We start from the raw sequence: 8,154 nt of genomic DNA, 5'->3' as shown, positions 1-8,154 counted from the left end.
AGTTAGGATGATTACTGCCCATTACCTATAGTCTGGGTTTCTCCATCGGTTACGAACCATTTAGAGTGAAATTTTACATATGCCATGATTGTGCAGTGGCATTAATGTACTGGTCATATCTCAATTAGCGTGAACTCCAAATCCAGCTATTATTCAGAACTAAAACAGCCAGCCAGGTTTATTTTTGCTGATAATTGGCATCACTCGGTAACATATACCGTATAGCAAATCTCAACTGCTTGACTTTTATTTTGTCACAAAATATAAATATATTATCCTCTGGCTCTTTATATTAAGTTGGATGTATAAGTACAGTATGTCCAACTATACTTGTGTTGGGCGATATACACTACATAGCAAATCTCAATCACCTGATTTTCTTAGGGAAATGTAACTATATTATCTCCAAGCTCTTTATACAAGTATGTCCAGCTTTATCTGTATATACATACAGTATACTCGTGTAGGCCACTATATAGCAAATCTCAAATGCTTGATTGCGTGTATAGTTGCGAAAAGTAAATTATATTATCGCCCAGCTCTCAGCTAAGTGCAACTATCCGGTTGTTAAGTCTGATGTCACGTGGCAGAGCTTCCGGGTCCAAACGCTCATACCACAAGAAAAACAACAAACGGTGCTAATATACACACACAATGTGATGTAATACTACAAAAAAAAATTATAATCATAACCTTTATCTCCATACCAAAATTCCAGATGGCCAGAAAGTGATTTATCTTTTACAAATCGTTAAAATATTCATGTCTGTGACGCTGTGAGCACAGAGACTGTTGTGTAGACTGTAAGTATTTAAAATGTTTAACTTTTAAAAATGTTTGATGTTTAATATGAATAAATAGCGCTCATAAACAGCCGTCGATGGCATTCTCAAGTGAAACGAGTTGAGACTTGGACCCAGAAACGGCGTTCCTTAACAAGCGGATAAGACATGAAGATATTAACATATTGTAGACATCAACATAATGCTTTGAAACAATGTGTCTTGGGAAAAGCGCTTTACAAAACATTTTGTAGGCTACTTGACTAAATATATTGTTGAGATACAATGTTGCCTAATTCATGCTCAGCCAATATGTTCTCTTCGAAGTTCTCTTCTCTTCGTTTTGAAGGCGGATGTGAATGTTACCAACATGTTTTGAGGGCTTTCTTCGCTCTGGATTTATTGTGCGCCCTCTGCTACCTGCTCTTGTCCAAGGGTGACCCTGCCCTCTTGTTAAGTAGCCCAGATTGTGAGCTTTGACTTCCTATTGGATAATTAACCCAAAGCTGAGTCTTATTACAGCTGTCTGGCAATCTGGCACAAGGTAATTCACTGCTCCCTGAATGCAGGGCCAAAGCATTGGCACCGTATGCTCCATGATTGAAGACAATCTCCCGAGATGAACAGAATTAATCATCACGGATAAAGGAGAACTAGTTTTTCTTGTGTCCCGTTGGCGTACGCAACTATTGACTCTTCGCTCCACAGCAAGGCACGCAAACAGCGGCGAGGGCTCAAAAGGGGTCACCTCTCGCATTCACCCATCACATCGTGTTCACATCGTGTTTTTAACCTCTGCACTTCAAGCATACAGGCGCAGTTCATAACCTGCCGTTACATCGGTAGCATTTCACTTCATCCTTCTTTGTCTGTCCTACCACTGGGAATACAAATGTTTATAGACTGAAGGGTGCAGACTCCATCTGGGAAAGCAGAAGTCACATTACGGTAATCTCTGCCTGGATTAAATCTGTTGTTCATGGAGATGTTAACAAAGGTGATAAAACAAGATTAGCCAAGACACACAGAGCGGGGATTGTGGAGTGTGTTCTTATTAGCATTCACTGTGCTCTGGAGAAGAGAGCACGCTCAACTCTCCTCACGGGGGGAACAGGGTTCAGCCATTAGCATGAATAGGAAATGCTAATTTAAAGCCTCAGACACCTGCTCCTCAGCAGCGGTCCTAGCTATGCGTAGTGAGAGCTTCTAGCGAGATCAGTTGAGGAAGTGAAAATGTTTCATGAATGTACTGGCCTATCAGGGACCACCATTGGGGAAGCTTCTTTCAAACCGTAGCTTCCCAAGCTACAAGCTAACAATCTGGGAAGCTTCTATTTTTAAAAATAGCTAGTTACCAACACAGCTACATACACTGAAGCCATTTAAGGGTACAATAGCTTGTTAACCATATAAAGCCTACTGCATATTTGATATGCAAATTTCAAAGGCCTCAAAAGAACTTTGCTGAAAACCTGTTGTACACAATCTAAATGCCTTCTATCATCTGATTGATAACTACAGCCTACTTTCTTAGCAAGTAAAAGGCCTTTTATTATATTTGTAAAAATGTCCCTCTTCAGCCTTTTTGCTGTGAAATCTTTACTGGTTTTTACACCAAAAAGTAATCATAAGAACAACGTGTATAGTGTATTAGTAATATTGAAACATTGATCACAAGTTGTGTTGTTGCAATCCAAGATGCTTGACGCAAATACAAAATCAAGGAGTCTTTAATTAACCAGGAGAATACACAGGAGAAATACATGATAATCGGAAACACACTAAATTATGATGTTAACCTACAAAAGACATAACCAAACCGGGAGCATAAATCTGATAACTAAATGAAACAAAGTTGGGGATACAGGACATTATCAGAAACCAAGGAAACCGAGACAGAACAAAATATCCAAATAAGAGTACTTCGAACAGAAAATAACTCTTAAATTACTGGATTGAAGCAATTTAGGGTTACTTGATTATCCATACATTATTTTTTAGAAATGGTAAAATGTATCAAGTATGATTCATCAGGCTTTTGAGGAATGTTGTTTTTTTCCCCATCTTTCAGTCATCATTCTAATGCATTGCATTATATGTTTTGCCCTCATGTAGTCCTATCCAAAATATAATAAAAACTTCAGTTTCGATCATAAAACTAAGCATTAAATATCATCTTACTAAGACATATTATTGGAACATATAGTTATATCTAATGACTGAGTCAGAGCATCCCCAAAACTGCAGCTCTTGTGGGGTGTTCCTGGTCTGCAGTGGTCAGTATCAAAAGTGGTCCAAGGAAGAAACAGTGGTGAACCGGCGACAGGGTCATGGGCGGCCAAGGCTCATTGATGCACGTGGGGAGCGAAGGCTGGCCTGTTTGGTCCGATCCAACAGATGAGCTACTGTAGCTCAAATTGCTCAAGAAGTTAATGTTGGTTCTGGTAGAAAGGTGTCAGAATACACAGAGAATCACAGTTTGTTGCATTTAGGACTGTAATAGCCGCAGACCAGTCAGGGTGCCCATGCTGACCCCTGTCCACCGCCCAAAACGCCAACAGTTGGCATCACGTGAGCATCAGAACTGGACCACAGAGCAATGGAAGAAGGTGGCCTGGTCTGGAATCACATTTTCTTTTACAACAAATGGATGGCCGGATGCATGTGAATCACTTACCTGGGGAACACATGGCACCAGGATGTACTATTGGAAGAAGGAAAGCCAGAGGAGGCAGTGTGATGCTTTGGGCAATGTTCTGCTGGGAAACCTTGGGTCCTTGTGGATGTTACTTTGACATGTACCACCAACGTAAGCATTGTTGCAGACCATGACCACCCTTTCATGGGAACGGTATTCCCTGGTGGCTGTGGCTCTTTCAGCAGGATAATGCGCCTGCCACAAAAATAGTCAATATTGCGTCATTTAATTACTGTATTTGCATTATTGTAAGGCTAGGTTTAGGGTTGGGGTAGGTGTAGGCGTTAATAAAACACATCTGGTAAGTAGCAAATGTATTTATTGATATTTTATTGTGAGATTTTGCCTCACTTCCTACCATTGCTGTACCCCTTCTAGCCACAACTCTTCTTCTTCGTTTTTAGTGTATTTCTGTGGCAGAATTACAGTGCCACATACTGGCCTGGCATGTATACTACATCATTTTGAGTTGGTTTCAGAGGTTCCGTGTGTATGCAGATATTTCTTGAAACGAGGGGGGAAAAAGATTGGATCGGGAAAGCTCTGGCTTCGTATGGACGGGGCCTGATGTACGTTCAACGGCTAGACAATACCCATATTGCACTGTGGCGGTCATGCCGAATTAATTCCTGCGTCTGACCAGAAGATGGTGTCCATAGAATCATCCATCCATTTTCCAAACCGCTGCTCCAAGTGGGTACAAGATTTCAAGATAAATGTTTTCATTACTACTGGAGCTGCCAGTTTGCTACATTTTAAATAATTATTAAACAGCACAAACTAAGCAAAAGTGACAGCCCTTCCAGCACACTCAGTGTCCGAATTCACTCACTCTTTTTCTTTCACTCCTTCAAGTGGACTATATAAAGCCGCGTTTCCACTGCAGGAACTAGTAACTTTGGGGTGGTACTCAGTGTGTTTCGACCGCAGGAACCAGGGTCTAAATGAAGTTCCGGGTAAATATTTCCCCCTCCAAACAGCCCTGCTCGCCAGGTAGTACTTTTTCAATGTTCAGGAACTTTCGGGGGTGGGACTTGGGCGCTGAACATGCTGATTGGTTGAGTTCACGCAGCATTTTATTTCAACCAGCATTTTTAAAAGTCTTTTGTGAGGTTCGTTCTGCGTTCAGTAAATATCAGTCTTGCTCTTTCTGTCCGATGGCACGCGTTCGTCTCAGCCATCTCACGGTCAATGTCCGTAATAGCTGATAATAACATACGTTGTCTTATTTTAATAATTCATTTTAATACTTATTTAGTAAACAATACATAACCAGCAAAAGCAGCTGCTTGAATCTCCTCCATACTTGTTATTGTTGCAGACAGTGTCGCGCAAAAATGATTACTGTCGGTTGCTGACTGGGAGGAGCAGTCGCGCGCAGTCCTACATTACCGGACTAATTTGCCTAATCTTCACGTTACTTTTAGCCGCAGTGGAAACGCAGACAGTAGCAGGTCTGGGGGGAAAAAGTTCCAGTAAAAAAAGTTCCTGGTACAAATTGTTCCGGGTAATTTCGGTGGAAACGGGGTTTTAGTGGAGTAATGTATGGAATAGTGAATGAGGGTATAGGGGGCGATTTCGAACACACAAGTGTCACGGGACTGAAAAATCACAGAGGGCAGGCAGAGAAGTAGGATCCAAATGCAGGGGATTTTAATGAAAATAAACAATCAAAAACCAGGAACAAAATAACACTGAGGTAAAACACAAAAGAAAACACGGGTATCAGAGAACATGAAACAGCATACACCTGCATGACAACAAACACCTTGACATTAAACAACGACCGACAGAGAACCAGAGAAGACATGGGCTATATATACACAAAGGGAAACTAGCTAAACGCGATAACAAGGGGTGTGGTGAATGGGAACATCTGGGGAGACAATCAACATGAAAAACTACAAAGAACTACAAAACTCCACTGGAACAGGACACAGAAAAGAACACAGTTTATTTGTGCCTAGGTTCTTTCAACATAAAAGTCCCGCACGTGCAAGACACAGAACAGATGTGACAACAAGAGTGTTAAACTTTCTCCTGTTCTTCTGTGATCCAAAATGGCAGCACAGCTGAAAGGTTTGTTTGAGCTGCGCCCTCTACTGTATATTTTTATTTCCTTCAGCCTGAAACTTATTCATTTCACTTTAAGTCTGAAAGGGTCTTTACATTTGCCAAAATAGATTTCAAAAACAAACAAACAAGCAAGCCCAGGTAACATGAGAAAAAGTAACGCAACACATTACTTTACATAAAAATTTACCAAGTAATGCAATTAGTTACTTTTTATAGAGTAATGCAATATTGTAATACATTATTTTTAAAAGAAACTTTGCCCAATATACTGTATTTGTCCACAGGTTCAATAACAGTTCCATTTCAAAGAATTAGATTTTTCTGACTATTATTATGTAATTTGGCTTTACAGGGTTAAATATGTTTTTTTTGTACCCAAAAAGTGCTTCTCTTGTACAAAAACAGGATGCACTATTTATAATGTGCCATTGTTACATTGGTAGTAAGTACCGTGTAAAATGAATTGACAACATGTAATTTCTGTAGAATTAATGGTTTGGTTTAGGGGTGGTTGCTTGTAATTATGCATACTATATTGTTATTACCAGTAAGTACATGTGTATAACAAGGACACTCTAAAAACACTCTTAATTAGTGTCAAATTATCATGAAATCCTGAACAGATACAATTAGATTAAATACCAGTTAACCTCATTATTTTTCTTTAAGAAGATAAATGTATCTTTTTTAACGTCTCCATTAATACTATGGACCATCGCTAAAATTAATCAGACATTTCAATGCTATTTGAAAGAGGCAGACAACTTTCGATTATCTCAGATTTCTCTGTTTTAAAGCTGTTAAAATGTGGCATAAAATACAGCAATGAAGCATTAGTCACGCTACACCATTAATGTTGGAAAATGCTACTTTGAAAAACTGCTGAGCTACTGAAAAATGTTAAGTGAGTTAGCTGCTTTTAGTAAGAACTTCCCCAAACTGCATCAGAATCAGTTGTTTTACAGTATGCAGCCTGTTAACTGCATGAGAAATTTGAAACACGTTCTCACACCCAACTCGTCACATGGTCAGGACCCTTCTGCATCACTTTTTAATGCACAGGGTACCCCTTTAGCATAATTTTTCGATGTAGAGGTTACTCCATTGCTTTCAATGATAAACCTCTTGGGCATGGGAATGTTATTGTCATGATGAATTTATATATTGGGTTTGATTTTGCCATTATGACAAGTTGGAGTGTGATTCTCAATTTAATCAGCCAGCAATTTTATTTACATTTATTAAATTTTTATATAGACACGTTTGAACACGTAACCCAACCCCATCCCTAAACTTAAACCATTTGTGTATTATATGATATAAAACACAGGCTATAATAACGGGCATATACGACTGCAGGCACAATTAATTAAATTAATTGTTCTTAGGCTAAACAATTGATTTGTGTGAAGAAAATCCCCAAAAGCCATCAGCATCTCCATCCACCAAAGATCATGCACACATTCAAAAATTACCGCCCGAAGAAAGTTCCAGCCTTGATAGTGAAATTGGATTGGCTCTCCTATGTCTCGTGACCAATTGCGTCATTACGTCAGCTTTAATTGTAAAATGTCAGTAGGCTGGTCTGTTTCGCTATGTGTATATGTATCGTTGCAGATCTGACTGTACATTGACTTTGTTTGTTTCAAGTTCAATAAAAAATAAACATCAGTAGGCTTGTTCGAGATGAACTACACTAGCCTGTCATCGGCTGGCGATATCTGCCGGTTGCAGGCGGGGGAGGAGTACAGAGACGGCTGTTAGGTCGGACACTTCGTGCTTTCCGTGGTGTGCTGAACCAGCGTCATTCATGGCAGACCAAAGCGGCAACCTCCCCCAGTTTCTCTTGAAACCAATACGGAAGTGACTTAAACTGCAATTCATCGACTGGCCGCTAGAGACAGGCTCCAGAAGGAAGCAGAATCTCTTATAAATTGTATAAATTGTGGTTTTGGTCTATTCAGCTATTTTGCCCTTCATGACAACTGTGAGCCTTAAAGGGGTACTTCAGCACTGGGAAGATGAATGTGTATTTAAACTGGGTCATTTATGTAGTAGAAATGTGAAATTATTTTTGAATTTGGTGCCTTCTAGACTGAGAAAAGGTAAACAAATTTATTTTGTCTCATGTGGATGAAAGACAACAACTCCCAGAATGCACTTGCTTCGCTGCCCAACGAGGCCACTCCCAAAGCCATGGCCACTGGTTATCACTTGCCCACCATGACTCCGCCCGCACCGTCGTTTTGATTTTCATAGTAATAAAATAATTATTATATAGCCGAACGAAAGTCACGACACAAACGCAGCAGGAGTCAGATTTCATTCATCACGAGAGCGAGGAGCTGAGGTAAGCATGGCAGTCATTCACGACGCGTGTCCAGTCTGGCGCATTTTCAGATCATGCCTATGGAAGCTTACCTTTCTTAGGAATTCATTGAAAAGTTGAAACACTCACTTTGCTCCGCACCGCTCCGTTATGAATGCCCAAGCCGAGCGGCCATGCACATTTACATTCTGTGAGTGAGATCCCACCCCTATGGGCGGGTTGAAAACATGCAGAACTAACTCCTTCTACTGGTTGTAGTCTTTAGCCTC

This window comes from Gobio gobio (assembly GCF_949357685.1).
Source record: "Gobio gobio genome assembly, chromosome: 13".
Classification (NCBI taxonomy): Eukaryota; Metazoa; Chordata; class Actinopteri; order Cypriniformes; family Gobionidae; genus Gobio; species Gobio gobio.
Note: the sequence above shows the minus strand (reverse complement) of the source record.